General features: G+C 38.7%; 1 protein-coding gene across 6 annotated transcripts in view; it reads right to left on the bottom strand.

Moving 5' to 3' along the window:
- HERC1 (HECT and RLD domain containing E3 ubiquitin protein ligase family member 1) overlaps positions 1-9,601 on the bottom strand; it is a 221,356-nt gene extending 211,755 nt beyond the window's left edge. For all 6 annotated transcript variants that reach the window (XM_069098343.1, XM_069098348.1, XM_069098345.1 and 3 more), the window contains exon 1: positions 9,388-9,601. The gene's annotated coding sequence lies outside the window, so the exon portion shown is untranslated. The remainder of the gene's footprint in view (positions 1-9,387) is intronic.
- Between the last annotated feature and the right edge of the window lie 11,453 nt (positions 9,602-21,054).

The following is a 21,054-nucleotide window of genomic DNA, read 5'->3' as shown; positions in this document are numbered from 1 at the left end:
CAGGACCATAGACAAGGGCTTCAATTTCAAAATGACATTCTACAGAGATAAAGACTTTAAAAAAAAAAAACTGTAAACTCAAATATCAACAGACAATGTATAATTAAGAAAACTAAATACTCTCAATAGAGGTAGATACACTACCAACTATGCAAGAAATTAAATTAAGAAAACTACTGTAAGCACTGTCAAATTTTTACCCTGCTGAATCTACAAGTGATTAGCTAGTAGAGAACTAACAAGTACAAAAATCTATTCCAACTCAAATAATTTTTTATATTTGGATTATTCTCTGCTGACCTCCCATCTTAGATCTCCAACTACCTTTCAAAAATCTCAAACTGGATTGTCCTGTAGACATTTTGAACTAAATATGTTTAAAAACAAATTCATTTTCTATCCCCCTAAACCCTCCTCATGCCCTACTTTCTCTATTACCGTGGAGGGCAACACCATTCTCTCAGTCCTTCAGGCTTGCAATCTAAATATCTTACTTGGCCCTCCCTAATACTTCTCACCCCTTATATCCAATCTGCTGCTGAAAACTGTCAATTTCACCTTCACAAAATTTCTCGATTTTGACACTGCCACCACTTTAGCACAGGCCCTCATCACCTCATACTTGGGCTACTGCAAAAACTTATTAGTGGGTCTGTATTGTCTCCTGTTTCTCCCTAATGCAATCCATCTTTCATTCACCCACTAACTACAACTGACTTTCCTAAAGAGCAGATCAAACCATGTCACCAACCTATTCACTAAACTGCAGGGACTATCCCCTCCAGGATCAAATACAAAATCCTCTGTTTGGTGTTCAAACCTCTTCATAACCAAGCCTCCTCCTACCTTTCTAGTCTTCTTACAGGCTCGTCTTTGTAACACGTAAAATTTTAGAAACAAGGAAACTGAGGACTGGAAAGGTTCATGATTTGCTCAGGATAACTGAGCTAGGATCTAATCTCAGCTCATAGACTTTGGAAGGTCTGTGTTCTTACAAAATCCTGTTCAAGAAGTTTCTCAATTACTTGCATCTTTCCAAAATTTGCCCATGTCACTAATTTTCCCCCAAAGACCCGTACAATTTACATGCACTAAATTCCCTCTCTCTTCTTATAAATATCAGTCTAATACAGACCCTAATTCCTACCCAACTAGACAACTACAGGGGCTTCCTAACAGAGAACTAGAGAAGTATGATCAACTAGAGGTAATGAATAAGACAGATCATTTTCAGACATGGTCAATGTGTCAATCTGCTTTGTTTGACTATACTTATTTGTTACAAGAGAGGGCTTCTAGAGAGAAGTAGTTACTGAAAAAGGACTGGGAGGCAGCAGTTATTGATAAATGACACAAAAATTAGTAATAGCTAGTATTTACTTGGGCAACTAGAAGGTGTAGTCAATAGAGTGCCAGGTCTGACCTCAAGACACTTACTAGCTTGTGTGACACTGGGTAAAGTCACTTCACTCTGTTTGCCTCAGTTTCCTCATCTGTAAAATAAGCTGGAGAAGGAAATGGCAAACCACTCCAATATCTTTGCCAAAAAAAAAAAAAAACAGAACCCAAATGGGTTCACAAAGGTTGGACATAACCATAACAATAAGCATTTATATAAAATCTACTATAGCCCAAGCACTATATACTAAGAGCTTTACAATTATTATCTCACTTGATCCTCACAACAATCCTTTGAGGTAGGTGCTATTATTATTCTCATTTTACAGATGAGAAAACTGAGGCAAATAGAGATTAAGTGATGCCCAAGTGTTACACTGAGGCAGGATCTGAACTAGGTATTCCTGACTCCAGGTCCAACACTCTATCCACTTTGTTACCTAGCTATTCCATTTTTTAAAAAAAATCAAACACTTTTTAAATCCTAAAAATGTAAGGAAAAAAAACCTAAGGAAGTTCAAAAGGTGATACAGACAAGGAGGACAATTTGTTATCATACTGTCAAACTTAATATACGCTTTTTTTTAAGCAATCGGGGTTAAGTAACTTGCTCAAGGTTACACAGCCAGGTGTTTATGGGTGGGTGCTAAGTGTCTGAGCCCAGATTCGATCCCCAGGTCATCCTGACACTGGAGCTGGTGCTCTTACTGGCTGTGCTACCTGGCCGCCCTTTTAAAAAGAAAAACTGTATGTAATACTCTTTTCTGTATACTGATTCATTTTTTATGTTAAGTTCATAAAAAATTTTAAATTAAAAATACATGAAGAATACAGAGGAAGACTTTATAGGAATATTTATACAAAACTGATACAATAGGGACAGCTAGGTGGTGCAGTGAATAGAGCACCAGCCCTGGAGTCAGGAGAGCCTAAGTTCTAATTCGGCCTCAGACACTTAACACTTACTAGCTGTGTGACCTTGGGCAAGTCACTTAACCCCCATTACCCTGCCTTCCCCTCTCCAAAAAGCAAAATTTAAAAAAAAACTGATAACAATAAACAGAACCAAGAAAACAATATGCACAACAATGCAAAAGGAAAGAACAACAAAAAAAATCTAAACTGAATGCTATAAAATAATAATGACCAAGTCTGGCCCCAAAGAAGACATGAGAATATGCCTTCTTCCCTCCCACCTTCCTTATAGGGATGAGGGACTACAGATATTGAAAACAGCATATACTGTCAGATGTGAAGTGCTGGTTAGTTTTTTTTTAATGAGGTTTTTTTCATTATTTTCATCCACTGTTATTAGGCATATATTAGAAATGTAGATGTCAAAAAAAATCAACAAAAAATTTTCAATAAAGGGGGAAAAAACCCTCCACTCTGGATCCCACCTACCATTCCACTTATTTCACTGCTCCTCTTCATTCAAACTCTAAACTCTAACCAAACTGGCCTAGCTGTTCTCTGAACTTAACATGCTATCTCCAGTACCCCTATCTTTATAAAGGTTATCCTCCATTGCTGGTATGTTCTTTCTCCTTATTTTTAACTCTCAGAATCCCTAGAATCCATCAAAGTTCAGCTCAAGCACCCCTTCTGATATGAGACTTTTCCTTATGCTCCCATTTATTATCTCTTTCTCTCCCTAATGAATTTTCATTGTATATAACTTACATTTGAAAGGCAGTGTGATCTAGTGAATCAGGAACCAGTCTTGTAACTCAGAAGACTTAAATTCATGTTGTCTCACTCAACCTGGCTAGATAAACAACAGTGAGCAAGTCACAACCTCTCAACTCCAATTCTCTTAAACTGCAGTCTAAGTTGCAGAATAGTTTCCAATCTACACTGCTAAAATTAATCTCCTTAGCATAAGCTCCCCAAACCAATAAAATCTTAGGTCAAGGAAAAAAAATGTTATATTTTCTATCTATATACCTCTTGTATTTTCCACAGTAAAACATTAAGTACTTGAGGGTACAACTGTGTCATTATTGTCTTTGTAACCTCAACATCTAGTATAATGCCAGGCATATAGGAGACACTTGAATATTTAAGTTATTGGCAAGATTTTTTTATTTAGGATGAACCAGGTAAAACTATAGGATCTTAAGCCCCACAGCACCCAAAACCACTGTCCAATGGAGAAAAAGTACACTCTTCTTCATTTCAGAAAACATGAATAAAGCTCCTATGTACAAAGACCTGTCCCAGGTACTCAGAATGCAAAGATAAAAATGACACAGTCCCTGCTCTCAAAGGGCCTATGTTTTATCAAAGGATTTCCAGTGAATAGAAGAGGTTAATATAATTCAGAGCAAGGAGTGACAAGATAAAGGATAAATCCAAAATATATTTAGGGAGAAAACAAACTAATACATATGCTTCTATAGCACATTAATGTAAATCAAGTTGGGGTTTGGAGGGAATGTCACAGACAACATTGTGGTAAATCTATCTGGAGTTGAGATAGACAAAGAAAACCTGATTAGAGGAGCATAATTGGTTGTTCAGTCATGTCTGATTCTTCATGACCCCAGTGGGGGTTTTCTTGGCAAAGATACGGAGTGGTTTGCCATTTCATTTTACAGATGAGGAAACTGAGGCAAAACAGGGCTAAATGATTTTCTCAGAATCATGACACTAGTTAAGTATCTGAGGCCTGATTTTAACTCAGGTCATCCTGACTCTAGGCCCAGTGTTCTATATTGCCACTGTACCACCTAGCTGCCTCAAAATAGCATAAGGGGCCAAAAACAATTCCAAACTATTTTAATGAAAAAGTCTATATACAATCAATCAACAAGTATTTATTAAATGACTACAGAATGCTAGGCAGTGTGCTAAGCACAAAAGGTAATGATACAACACAAACTTTTATTCAAAGTTATTTTTCCTATGTTTGCATAGCATAATTACTATATGAAATGAAGCACCTAAAATGCTTTCCAGCTCTAGAGTAATGATCCTATATTAAAAATGCTAGATACAAAAATGTCATAACCTCTGTGTGCCTCTGTTATCTCCTTATCTCTAAAATGGACTAAATGATCACATTTATTCTATAAGCTGCCAATTCAAAAACTGTACTATGGATTGTGACAAGTTTATTTTGAAACATTAAAAAAGCCTAGTTTATATAAACTAAATAAATCTCCCTTTTACCTTGTTTCACACCAAGGGCACTAATCTTTGTGATCTGCCTAAGTGGTCTTTCCATCTACTGGGTCTTACACCCCTGAAAGGGATTCCCCAAAAACTGAGCACTAACACCATGTATAAAAAGCACAATATGCTGGTATGGAAACAAAAATCAAAATAAAGTAGTGAGAGCCCTACTCAATCAACAAAAGTACCTACTAATGTACCTGGCACTGCCTGGATACAAAAGGGATACAAAAACAAAAGTCATACAGTCATTGCACCCAAACAAGAATTAGTAGACAGATTCCAACTCAGCCTCTCCTGACTATTCCCCACCAATACAAACTCCTAGAACTGGTGAAGCAGTAACCAATCAGGCCACATCCACCAAATTCAAGTCTAACAAATGAAAAGGGATCAGTGGAGGAAAACAATTTCTATGGTCACATGAGATTCCTAAGAGAAGAGTAGTTAAATTGGATTAAAGTACTTGCCCTTTTCTCCATATTTCAGAGTAGACTAGCTCAATATTTAATTCTACTTAATAAGTCCTTATTAAAGGATCACAGGATCTTAGATTTAGAGTCAGAAGGAATGTCAGTGGTCATCTGGTCCAATCTCCCTCCAAATTTTACAGGTGAGGAAGTAAGGCCAAGATATATTATATTAAGTGAGTAGCCCAAAGGTTGTAAGAAGCAGGTTTTGACCAGGTCCTCTTACTGCAGAGCCAGTGCTCTTTCTACTGTACATTCTGACCCATCCTAAGGGGACTTCTGGGGAAAGAGGGAAAGCCCTCTCCTTTTTGCTCAGCATTGTACCCCAAGATCCCACAGTTCATTCACTTATCGGATAGCATATCCAGCATATGCCTTTAAGCAGAATCTGTCTTGAACAACACTGCCAGATTCATCTTTCTAAAGCACCTTTTTTTTTCAAGGAAACCTGGGTCAAAGAGAATCAATTCAGTGTTTGCCAACCATTTTCAATGTAAGGACTCCTTTTTTTTTTTTTTTTGCTTTTTGGAGGGTGGAAGGCAGGGCAATTGGGGTTAAGTGACTTGGCCAAGGTCACATGGCTAGTAAGTGTGTCAAGTGTCTGAGGTCACATTTGAACTCAGGTCCTTCTGACTTCAAAGCCAGAGCACCACCTAGCCGCCCCAGAGGCCTCCTTTTTAAGGTCAAAAAATTTCTCTCCTGAACAGGAATTGAAATATTAATTTCTGCTAACAAAAAAATGAATTCAATAATGCTTTTAGATGAATTTGAATTTTATTGATCACAAATGCATTAACATATCAAAACAGTGCTATGAATTTGCTCAAGACATTCGGCCTACTAAAAGTATATTTGCTTACTTATCTGATTCATATATACGGATTACCTCTCATAACCCAAAAGGTTGGGAGCCACTACTTACTTGATGTACCAGTCCCATTCCAGGTCTAAAATTTTATGGTTCTACATTATATTGATTAGACAGAGAGTTATAGAATTGACAATTCAAAAGATCAATGGATTCAGTCCAGTGTCTTCAATCAGGTAAGAATTATCACCCTCATTTTGTCAAAGAGGCAAAGTCACACAGCTAATAAACAGCAGAACTAAGGCCTCCTCAAACACTGTACACTTATTATTTCTGCTATGTCACATTATCAAATAGAATCATTTTTCATATTGGAGTTGTCTCACTTTGCCACTAAAATGTGATGGAATGATTTTCTAAATCCCAAACTTTGAACTCTTAAAATTCCATCTTCAAGACTACTGTATTGGGACGGCTAGATGGCGCAGTGAATAGAGCACCGGCCCTGGAATCAGGAGGACCTGAGTTCAAATCAGACCTCAGACACTTGAAACACTTACTAGCCATGTGCCTTTGGGCAAGTCACTTAACCCCAATTGCCCTCCAAAAAAAAAAAGAGTACTGTATTCTTTCTTTCATGAAAATTTGGCAGGTTCTGAAAACACAGTCATAATTCACATTGTTCCAAACACAAACACACCAACAGGCACTATTCGAACTACAGGAAAAATGGTTTTAGCAACAATTTTAAGTTTTCCTAGGTTAAACTCCACAATAAGTATTTTAAAGCACAACAATCTTCAACCACTGTTACAGTCTTGTTGGAACTTAATGGTATTAAATGAACAACCATAACTAGCCAGCAAACTGCATTCATATTTTACTGATCATTTCACTAAACACATAACCCATATGTATTAGGACATTGTTAGTAAACACAAAGTTTTGAAATTTTTCTCTATAATAAAAGAGCATGACAATAATGACAGGAACGTATTATCAATGCATTTATTACACAGCATATTTTAAAAATCAATTATCTGAAGGAAGAAAAATATAGAAGTAGAATTCAGGGATCTTATATGGAATTTTATTTAAGCTCCTGGTACTTCAAGGGACTCACTGCGGGGTTATATTCTAGGGAAAATTAGCAAGGATAAGAAGAATAAATCACCTATTCCATACAGCCTCACAACCATGATTTTTCATTAATGGGACAAATAAAGTCTTAAATAATTCTGTTAGCAGATCTCATCAATAAAGTCCAAATGTGGAAAAACCCTCCACTGATGCAGACTGGCATTTTGCCTATACTTACTATCAAAGTTCTCTTAAGGTAACTAAACATAATTATGGAGAATCTGCTTCCCAATTAGAATGTCATTACACAACTCTGAAATTCAAGTTTGTAACATATTACAACAGAGTCTGCTATTGTGGGGTTTTTTTTTATCTAACACTAAATTCCTCCCCAGCACAGTAATATTCCAAGTTTTCCTGTCCTCAAAAAATTAAATTGAGATTTTTTTATTATGACTATTCTTTTACACTGAGTTGTCTGTTGCCTAAACAACTGCTTAGAAGAATAAAATTTTAATATGCCACTAAAACAAATCCCCTAAACTGGCAAAATCCATACTACATTCTCTAAGGTTTTCTCCAATTCAATTTTAAAGGTAATTTTATATTTGATCAATATTTTTGTATTTGTCTACTCTTCTACATGCCAGAATTACATGGGCACCAAATAGATTACTACCTAGATAGAAATGACTGGTTTATAGTCATCATATGCAAATAGCGTATCTGGAAACTTAAGAGGCAGAGCACTGATAACAACAAAATGCACAAAACTGAAAGCAACTCAAGGTCCTTAGGAGGTCATTTTTAATTCATCCACTGACAATTTTCCAAGACATTAGAAACTATTCAAATTTTTATCTCCAGACTTCCAACCACTCTAGAAAATTCATTCCAACATGAAATGACCGTCATATGACTGGAGAAATGTCACAGTAGTGGGTTTTTTTGCCCTTATTAAATTGCAAGATTTGTGTATACATACGTGTACATTGTGCATAATCAGACTGTCACATTTACTTCCTTCTTCTATCCCCCAAATCCCTAAAAATATTTCTAAACTAGCAATACAACAAAACACTTTGGAGTACAGAAATACTGGTAATCAATTTTATAAAAACTCTTCAGATAAAAAGATGGGGTTTTTTTTCGCCATGAGTATCTATCACAAGTTCCTCCTATTTTAAAAATCCCTGCTCATTTTCAATACCACAGACAGAATTAGGGGGGAAAATTATTTTATGCACCAAATACAGAATAGAAAAATATTTTACTTTAAAAAACCATACATCCAAGAATCAATTGGAGGGGAGAGGGTTAGAAAGAAAGAGGTAGTGAAGAAAGCTCAGTCACGATGGTGAACAAACACAATTCTAACCAGAATGGGTGGGGGAGTCTCTATAAACTCTTTAAAGAAAGAAAAAAAGGCATTTTTAGTAAATATTTAAATAGCAGATCAAACAGAGGACCTTGTAGGGTCAATAAGAAAGGGCCATCTTTTTTTTTTTTTTTACTGTTTTAAATGTTGCCCTTATGTTTTAGTTATATTTTGGAATGAAGAGCCTGTCTTTTACGTAACCTCTTGGAAGACAAAAAAGCGCACCTGTAGCCGGGCCCCTTTGCCCAACCACCTCCCACCCATAAATGCACCATCTACACAGTATTTCTCGGGACTCGGTTATTAACAGCACCATCACCGTGCTGGACTGGCCTCTAAGGCACCTTCCATTTCTAAATCTCTGACAATGCCCTGGGTTGGATACTGCGTTTAACTTCACCTACGGGTTGGAGAAGCGTTATTAAAGAAAAAAAACGGGGGGGAGGGGGTGTAAAAACATAGTTTTAGCCAGTTATGAGCAAAGCCAGAAGACAGGTAAGACACACGTTATCCCAAACTCCTTCTAGAACTCACCACCCCACAAAAGCGGGCGCCTGGGCTGGTCGAGGCGCTCCTTCTCCCCCATCCACACCCCAGCATCGGCCCGGGGGGAGAGGGTCGGGCCGCCGCCCTCCTGCTCCTCTGCCTCCCTGAGGACCCAAAGGGGGAGGGGCGCTCGTTAGCGGATAAAGGGGGAGGGTGGGGAGGTGAAGGAGAAAAGGAGGGGGAGATTAGAGGCACAACACCCCCACACACACACCCGACAGCAGAGGCAAAATGGAGAGGGATGGGGTCTCTTTGCCGGTTAACCCGGGAAGCTTCGGGGTCAAATGCGGCTTCCGAACAGCCCCGGGAAGAAGAAAAGGAAGGGGGGGAGTTAGACAGAGAGGGTCCAAGGAGCTGCTGCGCGGCCCAGGGAGGAGCCCCCTCAGGCCTCGCCCCCAGCCACTGATTCCCCACCCTCAGGGGGACACCCGCCAGCGGTCGCGGGTCGGGGACCGGCACAGCCCTGGCCAGCCCTTCCCGAACGCGCGGGAGGCAGTCAGGGAGAGCCGAGAAGAGGGAGGAGGCGTTACCGTGAACAGCTCCGGGAGCTGGCGGGGCTGCGTGGAAGGAGCTGGCTCTGGTTCTGACTCCGGCTCCGGTTCCGGCTCCGAGGCGGCGGCGGCAGCAGCAACAGCAGCGACGGCCGCGTCCTTTATTTTTGCTGCAGCAGCGGCGACTTGTCAAAGGGAAAGACGTAAGAAGCGGCGGTCGAGTCTCGCGGGACTTGGGCGGAACTCTCGCGCAGCCTAGAGCCCTATCTCGCCTCTCTTTTCCCCTCCCCCCAACCCCAGCCCTTCGGGTCCAGATGGGGAGGGGAGGGAGAGGGAAGGAGGTGGAAGCCTAGGAAAGAAGCAGGAGGTAGAAGGGTGAATGGAAATGTAATTAATTGGAAAAAGGAGGAGGGGAGAAAAACAGAATGCCAAGTTCACGCTGCATGCCTAACACACCCACCTTGTTCTTTGTCTTCCTTTGGGAAGCTGCTTGTATTAGCACACTCCATCTGCCATCAAGGAGACCTCGTCTCACTTTTCCTAACTCGCCAAAAACAACAACAATTTGCTTCCCAGCCCCGCCACCACCGATAAGTCACAATTGCCTTAAAGTTGCATAGTCATGGGTATTACAGTGTACCAAATGAGTAGGATATTCTCTTTCAGTCATTAGGGGCAGAAAATCACCTCGTCTCCAGATCTATAATGGGGGAGGGGGGTGGAATCACACCACCCACTTTACCAGATTTTATCTAGACAAGGGAACACTACTAGACGCGAGGCCATTAACCCCAGTGCAGTGCTTCAGACTAGAGCACACGTGTTTTGCTCTCTAGCACAAAAAAGTTGACAACGGGCCAGAAATGTCGGGAGCCACACCTCTTTATCTCAAACATGCTCACACAGCCTTTTGAACTCTCTATCTGCCTTCTCACAGGGCTGAAAACCTGTGGTTGGTCAAGTTCAACAACATTCAAGTGTTTTAGTTGACCTACTTCTATCTGCTCATGCAGCTGTAGGCAAAAGGAAGACAGAGCCTAAAGAACAGGGCCTGCCCCTTCTCAGAATTCTTTTCTATTACAGAGTACTTAGTAAATTACTACTTAAAGAACTAGCATCCTGTGATCACAACATTCTCTCTGCAATGTTGCTTCCACTTTCCTTTCTGTTCACTTCTTTCTACCGATCAACAAGCCGTATATCTATCATTTTACTTGCCTACCTGTGCATTCATTCATTCTTTCAGCAAGTATCTTTGTCCATTTTATTATGCACTGAGCCCCTGGATGAGACATGCAAAGTGGTAAAAGGAAGATCGACATCCAAAGGCTTGAAATCTAATACTAATAATAGCTTGCATTTATGTGTCACCTTATGGTTTACAAAGCCCTTTCACAAAATCAGTTGTAAAGAATTGTAGAGCCAACAACTATTGTAAAAGATACTATATTAAGCAAATTGTGCAGATAGTATGTACGATAGAAGTTCAAAAGGACAGACCTACTAAAAAGTATATGTATTTATCTGTCACTTGATATGTTTTATATATAAATTATTTCATATATTTATATAGTATTCTATATTATGTTTATATTCGGTATATTATCTTTGCATGTACCTCATTATTTTGTGATTAAGATAATATAATGGGGGCGGGCAGCTAGGTGGTGAAGTAGAGTGCCAGGCCTAGAGTCAAGAAGACTCATCTTCCTGAGTTCAAATTTGACCTCAGACACTTAACAAGCTGTGTGACCCTGGGCAAGTCACTTAACCTTGTTGACTTCCATTTGCTCATCTCTAAAATGAGCTGGAGAAGGAAATGGCAAAGCACTCCAGTATCTTTGCCAAGAAAACTCCAAATGGGGACAGGAAGAATCAGACACTACTTGAAAAATCAAACAACTACATTAAAATGGAGAGCAGGGACAGGAAGGACAGGAAAAGTAAGACCATTAAGCCAAGTGCCTTCATTATATAATTTGGTAAATGATTGGTAACTCCATTCATTCATTGAACATTCATTAAGCATTTGCTTGAGGCAATGCACTGTGCTCTAACAGACTACCCCCACAACAATTCATTTCATTGTAATTTTTCTTGAATCTTTCTTTTCTTGAAGCTACAATGTCTGTTCTCCTTGGAGTAAAGGTAGCATATCCCTTTGGAGAAACATAACTACAGATCTATCCAAAAAAGCAGATTAATTACTCTTCTAACAAGCCAATTTAGAGGGAGATGAAAGGGGAAAGGAAGCACAAATCAAAATAGTAGGGGTGGCTAGGTGGCACAGTGAATAGAGCACCCACCCTGGAGTCAGGAGGTTCTGAGTTCAAATTTGGCCGCAGACACTTAACACAAAAACTAGTTGTGTGACCTTGGGCAATCACTTAACCCCAACTGCCCTCCAAAAAGCAAAAAAATTTTAAAAAGCAAAATAGTATTATACAGTTGGTAAATATAATTAGCATCAAGAATTCCCTTCCCTTTTCTACAATCTCCTAAGTCTCTCCCTCTCGCTTCCCAAGCTACCACTATTGTCATTTAAACAAGATCAACTTTTAAAAAATATTACTAGGGGGGTGCCTAGGTGGCTCAATGAATAGAGCACCTGCCCTGGAGTCAGGAGAACCAGAGTTCAAATTTGACCTCAGAGACTTAACACACACACAAACACACACTCACAAACTAGTTGTGTGACCTTGGGCAAGTCACTTAACCCCAATTGCCCTGCCCTTCCCACTACAAAAAAAAAAAAAGCAAAAAAAAATATTACTAGCCATGAAGGCCATCCAGTGTGAGCTGCCTCAGTAAGACTTTCCTAGGGTTCAACAGTTTCTCATTTGAACAGACATTTTATTAAGCGCCTGTTATGTGCAGGTCACTGCTTGAGATACAAAGACACAAAAAACCCCTAATAGTTTCTTTACTCAAGGAGTTTACACTCTACTAGGTTTTGTGATATGTAAACAGGCAAATAGAAGATAATTTGAGAAAGGAAAGATTATCAGTTACAAGGGGGAGTATCAGGAAAGGCTTAATAGCAGTAGCATCTAGACTGAGCTTTGAAGGAAACTTAGTATTCCAAAAGGTGTAGGTAACAATTGCAAGCATGATGGACAGCTGGTGTAAAAGCAGGAAAGTAGGGGATATAATACTCCCAGTAACAAAGATGCTACCCATCTCCAATCTCTTAATTCCAATTTTGCCCAAATTGAACATAATCCATTATGATATATCACTTCTCCTATTCTATCCCATATATTCCATGGTCCTACATACCTTATCAGGGAAGCACCAAACAAATGAAAAGAAAAATCAACTAGTGATACAGTTTTTTTTTTCTCTTTTTCTGAACATAGGAAATAAGGCCAGGTCAGAGATAAAAATGTAAAAAGAACCTAGAAAGGCTCTAAGGCAGCTGGGGGGGGGGGGGGAGGAAGAGGAGGAGTGTGTAATAACAGCACAAAGCTAAAAAAGGAAGCAATTTTGTGTACAGGGGAAAGGATCCCTTGTCTTGATGGGTCTTGTCAGAAGATGAGCACAACTACATATTTCAAATATACATACAACCAATACATTAAATCATGACACAAATGGATTTCGTGAAGATTCACGAATAGAGGTTTGAGACACAAAAATAGATTTCTATATACAAGGAGGGGAAGAGGGTACTGGGTGCCATTTGAACCTCCCTCTCATCTAAAGTAGTAAAGAGAGAAGAATAGACAGACACAGAGCTGATTACAGAAATACTTTCTTAACCAATAGGGGAAAAGGAGAAAAAGGGGTTAACAGAGTGATAGGGAATAAGAGGGAGGGTAGATTAAAGGAGGGATAAGTCAGAAGCAAAACAGAATATTAAAGAACAGCAGGGAGAAAAAAGTCATTTTTAAAATATATAGGGAATTAAGCCGAATTTTTTTAAGATTAAGAGCCATTCCCCAGTTGATAAATAGACAAAGGATATGACTAGGCAGTTTTTTAGAAGAAGAAATCCAAGCTATGGATAGCCACACAAAAATTCTCTAAATCACTAATGATTTAGAGAATTGGAAATTAAAACAACTCAGAAGTACCAATGCAACCCATCCAACTGGCAAAATTGACCAGAAAGGAAAATGACAAATTCTGGAGGGGCTGTGGGAAAATAGGTAGATTAAAAGTGTTGTTGGGACAGTGAACTTGTCTAGTCATTCTAGAAAGCAATTTAGAATCATGCCCCAAAAGCTATTAAACTGTGCCATACCCTTTGACCCAACAAAATCACCATATCCCCAAATATATATGCATGTATGCTGTTTAGTCATGTATGTATGTTGTTTAGTCATTTTTCAGTCCCGTCTGATTCTTCCTAACCCCATTTGGAGTTTTCAAAGATACTGAACTAGTTTGTCATTTTCTTCTCCAGCTCATTTTATAAATAAGTCAACTGAGGTAAACAGGGTTAAGTGACTTGCCCAGGGTCACCCAGCTAGTAAGTGTCTGAGGCCAGATTTCAAATCAGGAAGATGAAATCATCCTAAATCCAGGTCCAGTGCTTTATGTATCACCTAGATTTTACATATACAGTCATGTAAAATATTTCCATACTATTCATGCTGTAAAAGAAAATGCAGAACAAAAAAAAGTTTTAAAAGTATGCTTAATTATGCATTCGGACTCCATCAGTTCTCTCTCTGGATAACATTGTTTCATGATAAGCCCTTCAGAATTGTCTTAGATCTCAATTACATTTTAATCTTGTTTTGTCCTACCCAGGAATGTTGTGGCCTCCATGCAGACCTCTTTTTGGATACCTCTGCTATAGGAAACTAAGATGATTAATTGTAAAGAAGGCTTTAGCTGGCATTAGTGGTGTTTCCTCACCTGAGTTCCCTATGCCAAAGAAATCACCATTTCCATTCCTATTTATAATATATAATGTATCTATATATATTAACACCTACCATATCCCTGTGTTTTATATGTATGTATATAATATGTGTGTTTGTATGTGTCTATACATACATGTACATACACATTGTAAAATGAAAGGATTGGAGTAAATTATCTCTAAGGTCTCTTTTGGCTTTAAATCCATGACTTGAACACATACATGTAGGAACTCCCTCCACAAAAGCAGATTTCAATCCTCTGTCATTTAGCGGCTAAATCCTAGGGAGCTAAACCTGAAGCACATGGAGGTTAGGAGACTTGTCCAATATCACAGAACTACTAATTTTTTTTTTTTCCGTGAACTTAGCATTTTCTTTTTCCCGCAATTCTCAGCATTCATTTTTAAAACTGAGTTCCAAATTCTCTCCCTCCCTCTCCACCCCCCTCATTGAGAAGGCAAGTGACTCAATTTAGGATATACATGTGCTACTAATTTTTAGAAGTGGTATTTGCACTCAGGTCTTCCCAACACTTGGTCCGGCACTTTATTTGCTACTGCTATACTTGCTCTCATAATATACTAAAAATATACAAGTGTATGCCAAGTACAAAATGAGTAATACAGAGCATGAGTGCTAGCCGGTTTCAGAGAAAGTAGTTATCACTACAGCCAGCTTCATCACCGTGTATTCTCTAGAGAGGTTAGGATTTGAGCTCAATCTTAATTGATTTTGATAGGATAGAGAAGAAAGGAAAGGGAGGATGATTCATATGAATATCATATGAACAAAGGCCCAAAGAGATGATAAGGCAATATGTTTACAGGACAGTAAATGGACCAGTCAGACTCGACATAGGGCTGGAAGATAGACTGAGGCAAGATTATGAAGGACCTGAAATATATTGTTATGAGGAATAAATAAAATCTTTGTAGAGTGTTTAGCACAGTTCCTGACACCCAGTAAGTGCTATTATCATTATTATTATTATTTATTAAATGTCAATGTAATTTATTCTGTGAATAATGAAGAACCACTGATCCTAGTCTATCTACTGATTTTACAGATGAGGAAATTGAGGCCCATAGAAATTTAAGTGTCTTGCCCCTCCTCCCAAATCCTTTCTTCTCTCTGGATTTTTGTGACACTTTCCCTCTCAGTTTTCTTCCTAATTGCCAGACATGTTCTTGTCCTCTACTATATCAGCATTAGGACATGTCCCATGTCCTAACTTTAAATGTACCCCTCCAGGGTCTCTTCTGGGCCTTTTTCTGTTCTTTCTCTACATTTTCTCATCACTTTTTGTTGGTTCAATCTCTTTACCTAGATCTATATAACCAGCCCTAATCTCCTTCCTGAGCTCCAGGCCTGCATCACTGAGTCCTTACCTAGGATTTCCATCTGGGTGCCCTATAGGCATGTCAAATTAGACATGTCCAGATAGAACTCATTCTTCCCTCCAAATCTACCCTCTTCCTAATTTACCTATTTCTGCCAAGGGCACCACCATGATGCAACATGACAACCTCAGAGCCATCCTCAACCTTAGCTCACATCAGTTGCCAAATCCTGTTGATTCTGCCTTCACTTCTTTTGCATCCAGTCCTCCCTCCATTCATTACAACCACTCTAATTCAGTCCTCACCATGCCTAGCTTTGACTATATTATAATTATCTCCTAGTTGGTCCCTCTCTCTATTCCTAAAGCATAGCTCTGATAATTTCACTCCCTGGCTCAGAAAGCTTTGGTGGCTCCTTCTTGCCTCTAGAACCAAATACAGTCTCCTCTATTTGATCTGTTACTAGCCTATTTTTTCAGACTAATTACACATTACTCTCTTTCACAGTCTCTGTCATCCAGCTAAACCAACCTACTTTCTTTTCTTCACACCTCACATTCCATCTTTGTTCTCCAGAACCGATTTGCACAAGCTGCTTCCCATGCATGGGATTCACTCCCTCTTGCCCTCCATCTCTTAGAATTCCTATCTTCCCTCAAAGATCAGCTCATATGCCACCTCCTACACAAGACCTTTTCAGATTTCAGGAGCTTCTAGTACTCCTGACTATTACCTTGTACTTAGTTTGTATGTATTTTGTGTTTACTTATATGCGTACAAATTGATTCCCCTGATATAAATAGTAAGCTCCTTGAGAGCAGGGATTGTTTCACTTTTTGTATATAAATACAGTGCCCTGCACATGGTAAATGTTTAACAAATGCTTATTAATCACTCAATTTTACACAAGTAGTAAGGAACAGTGCTGGAAATTTAACCCAGGGATTGATTCCAAATTTACCCTTTCCACTTCATTATATTAAGAAGCTGTTACAATTAGAATGAGACATACATTTTTTAGACATGGCCAGTATGGGAATTAGTCTGGTTGAACTATGCATATTTCTTACTGGGGTTTTGTGGGGTTTTTTTCTTTTTCTAATGGAGTGGAAGAGATGGGAGTGAAAATAGATTTTTGCTTATTTAAAAAAAAGTTAAGAGAAGCTATTTAAATAGTTTAGGTGTGAATTTAATCAGTCTGAATAGGGTGTTAATGATAGGAATGGAACGGGCAGAGGAATATATACAAGGTCAGAATAATTTCCCATTATATGCAAGAGCAGACAAATACCAGAGAGCTCCAGAAACCAACACCCAAGCTGGGTAATTAACACAGGACCCTTTTTTCATAACCTATTGTTGTGACCCAAAGAATATGATTCCTTTTTGATAGGCTTTTGACTTTCTCAAAAGGTTCTTCCTGCCTACCTTCTTTGTGAAGGAGAGCTGCTACACATTTAATGACAGCCTAGAAATGAATCACAACCTCTTCTACTTTCTCCTACTGTATCTAGGAACAATCTGCCATGAGGAAGGTTTTAGAATGTGGGACCATGGAAAGGGTGCTAGATTTGGAATGGGAAGATCTGGGTACAGAGTATAGCACAACTACTAACTATTTAACCTTGGAAAATCACTTGACCTCAGTGGGTATCAGCTTCCTTTGCTATAAAATAAATAGAGTATTATTTTGGTATAAGAAATTAGCTGAAATGGTTTCAGAAAAATCTGGGGAAGACTTGATTGAACTGGTGCAGAATAAAGAGATCAAAACCAGGAGAACAATTTATATTACAATATCAACACTGTAATAATGAACAATTTTGAACGACTTAGGAACTCTGATCAGCAATAATCAACCATGATTCCAAAGGACCATTGATGCTGTCCAGAGGATTCACATCTTTTGGATGTGGCCTATATGGGAATTTATTTTGCTTGACAATGCTTTTTTGTTACAAGAGTTTTTCTCCCCTCTTTCCCTGCCCCTGCCAACATATGTGAGATAAAAGGAAGAAATAATAAATGCTTAATAATTTAAAAAAGTGGCCCAAGTAGCTGAAAACAGAAAAACCTCAATTCCTGAATTATAATCCATTTTTTTAAATGCCAACCTCTTCTACCCTTGAAACTATCTGGAAGTATAGCTGTATGAGACTAATTAAGGACCTTACTTCTTACTAAAAACCAACTGATCTACCAGAAAGACTAGAAGAGAAAGAGGCATACTAAAAATAGAGTCACAAAATTAGAAGCAAGATTTTTGGACCTGGAGTAGTCAGTCCCTTCTGCCACAGCCACTGCCACACAAGCCTTACAAGTTTCTTATTTGAGATGCTCCCCCAAGCCTACTTCCTGGAGGAAACATCCCAAATATCTGAGAAAGGCACCCACTAAAACAAGATTAACAATCTCAGTCCTAACTCAAAAATACTGCTGTCCCTTCCTCCAACCTGCCTCACTGTTCAACAGGAGCAGACTTCTTCATAGAATGTTGATGACTTTGTTGTCTTGTTTCATCATAATGCCACCATTTAACTGGGGTTGTTAGAGTAACCTATCCACCATCTGGGGTTGAAATTTTAGGTCTGAGAATTGGGGAGGGGAGTAACATGAGATCACAATTTTAGAGTTAGAAAGAACTCTAGCTCTAGTTAGAAGTACTCCATCTAGTCTGATCAGTAACCGAAAAGGAATCCCCACTACAATATATCCAACCCTGGATTCGTCCGCCATCAGCTGAAAGCCTGAATTTCCTGAACACTACAATTACCATGTCTGTCTTTATTGTCATCCTGCCATAGCTACACCTCCATACTTCTACACTCCAAGCCTAGAAGTTGATAGTGAAGCATGAATAAAGCAGGATCGGTGTGGAGCAAGGTAAGGGTAGAGATGGCTGTGGGAGAGTTAGAATCCCCCACGCTCAAAGTGCTAACCCATTTGGCCACCTTGATATTAGAATTTTAATAAGTCTCTATATGGCAACATTGAATTGGATTAATGTTTTATTTTTTTTTTATTTAAATGAGAGGGAACTAGTATCAGTTTGGGGAGGTATAACCTGCGTTTCTCTATTCACCAAAGTCATATTCACCAACATAAAGCTTCCAGAGATTTTTCTTTTCCCAAGTGACTGGGATTGACCAGTTACCTAAATTAGATATTTCAAGCAATAAAATAAACCCAGGTTTCTTATCTATGAGAGATACAGGGTCCCCCCTTGGCAAATCTCTGAGGTCATCTTTTAATGACTTTCACATCCTCTTTCATCCCCTTTAGCATCTAATGCTTTCAAGCTCATAGAATTTAGGGGCAGAAAGAACCATATAACCTCGTCCAAGACCAGATTTTACAACAGGGGAGGAAATTGAGGTCTCTGAGCTATATAGAACTCCAGATATTTTCCAACCATCATCTTTCCAATCAAACATATCTATTCAGTCTCCTAATCTTGATTTCAAGCTAAGATGTTAATCTTGTATGAGGTTTCTCCTAAAGTAAGATGCTACTTATGTCTCCATTGCCCTATGAGCATCCCAACTTTTATTCTTCAGAGATTATTGTATTCTGGCACTACCAGAGAAATATTCATATTAAAATATGGGTTCATCAGGGAGCAGTTTGAGGATCGATGAAAGCACTGCACAATTTTCCAAATGGCAATCTAACATGTTTTCTTCCTTCTATTAAATTCTGAGCCCAACTCATTATCCATTGGCAATGTCTATCCAATATATATATGCTATTGTACTAACTCAGTGACCTACTCACCCAGTAGCATGTCATAACCTGGGCAATATACACTCTTCATCCATTTGGTTTTCTCTTTGTTAGTTGTTTGATCACTTTGGAGTAGCTGTGGAGCTTTCTAAGAAAACCCTTGGAATTCTAGCACTTAACCAGGACAATGTTATAGTCTACAGATAAGAGCTTCTAGATCTGGAGAATACCAATATCTCCACGGAATTCCTTTTCCATGTAGCAAAAGTAAGGGATAACAGATAGCCCAAATGCCCACTAAGTGGGGTTTTTTCAATTCAATTTTATTTTCAGTTTCAATTTCTCACCACTAGGTTTTTTAAATAATTTTTTTTATTTTGTTAAATATTTCCAACTTACATGCAAAAAATTTTAACATTCATTAAAAAAAAATTGAGTTCCAAATTCTCTCTCTTCCTCACACCTCTTCCTTCCCCACCCCTGAAGAAGGAAAGCAACATATCAATTATACATGGGAAGCCATACATAACATATGTCTGTTAGCTATGTTGTAAAAGAAAGCACAAATACAAACAAGAAAAATAAAAGTTTTAAAAGTCTGCTTCCATCTGCACTCGAGTTCATCAATTTTCTCTCTAGAAATGTATGGCATTTTTTCATCATGAATCTTTTAAATTTTCTTTCACCATTCAGTTTTTTTCCCTAAAAGTATTTTATTTTTTCCAATTTTTTATAATGACAATTTTTAACATTCTTTTTTTAAATAAAATTTTGAGTTCCAAATTTTCTCCCTCTCTTTCTTCCCTCCCCTCTCCCTGAAACAGTAAGCAATTTGATATAGATTATATATGTGCAGTCAGGTAAAACCTATTTCTATATTAATCATGTTTGTTTCACCATTAAGTTTTAAAAGATAAGAGGAATTTCTGCCTCTTAAGATGCCTTGTTTCCCTCAAGACTCAGCTCAAGGACCATCTTATATGTGAATTCTTTCCTAATTCCTTCAGCTCCTGATGCCTTCTCTACAAGAATTTGCCTTGTATTTATTTTGTGAGAGGCAGCATGTATGGTAGAGAGTTGGACCCAAAGCCAGGAGGACCTAGGTTTAGGTCCAAGCTTCTGCCACATACTGGCTGTGTGACTCTTAGTGCTCTAGGCAAATCTATAAGACTGTAAGTTTCAGAGGCAGTCAGTTGACAAGCATTTATTAGACACCTACTACATTGTGCTAAGCACTAGGGATACAAAGACAGGCAAAATAGACCTTGCTTTCAAGGAGATTTTGATCTCCTAATGAGGAGATAACATGAAAACAAAGATAGGGAGAGGGAGAGAGAGAGGGAGGGAAGGAGGGAGGGGGAGAGAGAAAAAGAGAGAGAAGAAAGGAAGAATGAGAAAAGGGATAGGGAGGAGAGAGAGATAGAGGGGAAAGAAAGGGGAGAGGTGGGGAGGAGGAGAAAAAAATGGGAGAGACAGGATAAATTGGAAATAATCTTAGGGAAGGCACTAGCATAGAGGGGACGAGGTTTCCCGTAGAAGATAGAATTTTTGTTGGAACTTTAAAGGATATAAGGTAATTCAGGAGGGAGAGCATTCCAGGCATGGGGACCAGGTAATGAAACTGCCCAGAGTCTAGGGATGGAGTGTCTTACCTGAAAAATAGCCAAAAGGCCAGTGTTTCTGGATTGCAAAATTTGTGCTTAGGAGTATGATATTAAAGGATTGGAAAAGTAGGAGGGGACCAGGTTGTGAAGGGCTTTGAATGCCAA

Source organism: Petaurus breviceps, unplaced genomic scaffold (genome assembly GCF_028583685.1).
Source record: "Petaurus breviceps papuanus isolate PSGF00001 unplaced genomic scaffold, PetGlider_PUasm1.0 37, whole genome shotgun sequence".
Classification (NCBI taxonomy): Eukaryota; Metazoa; Chordata; class Mammalia; order Diprotodontia; family Petauridae; genus Petaurus; species Petaurus breviceps.
The sequence above is the reverse complement of the archived record's forward strand: the minus strand, read 5'-3'. Positions and strand labels throughout refer to the sequence as shown.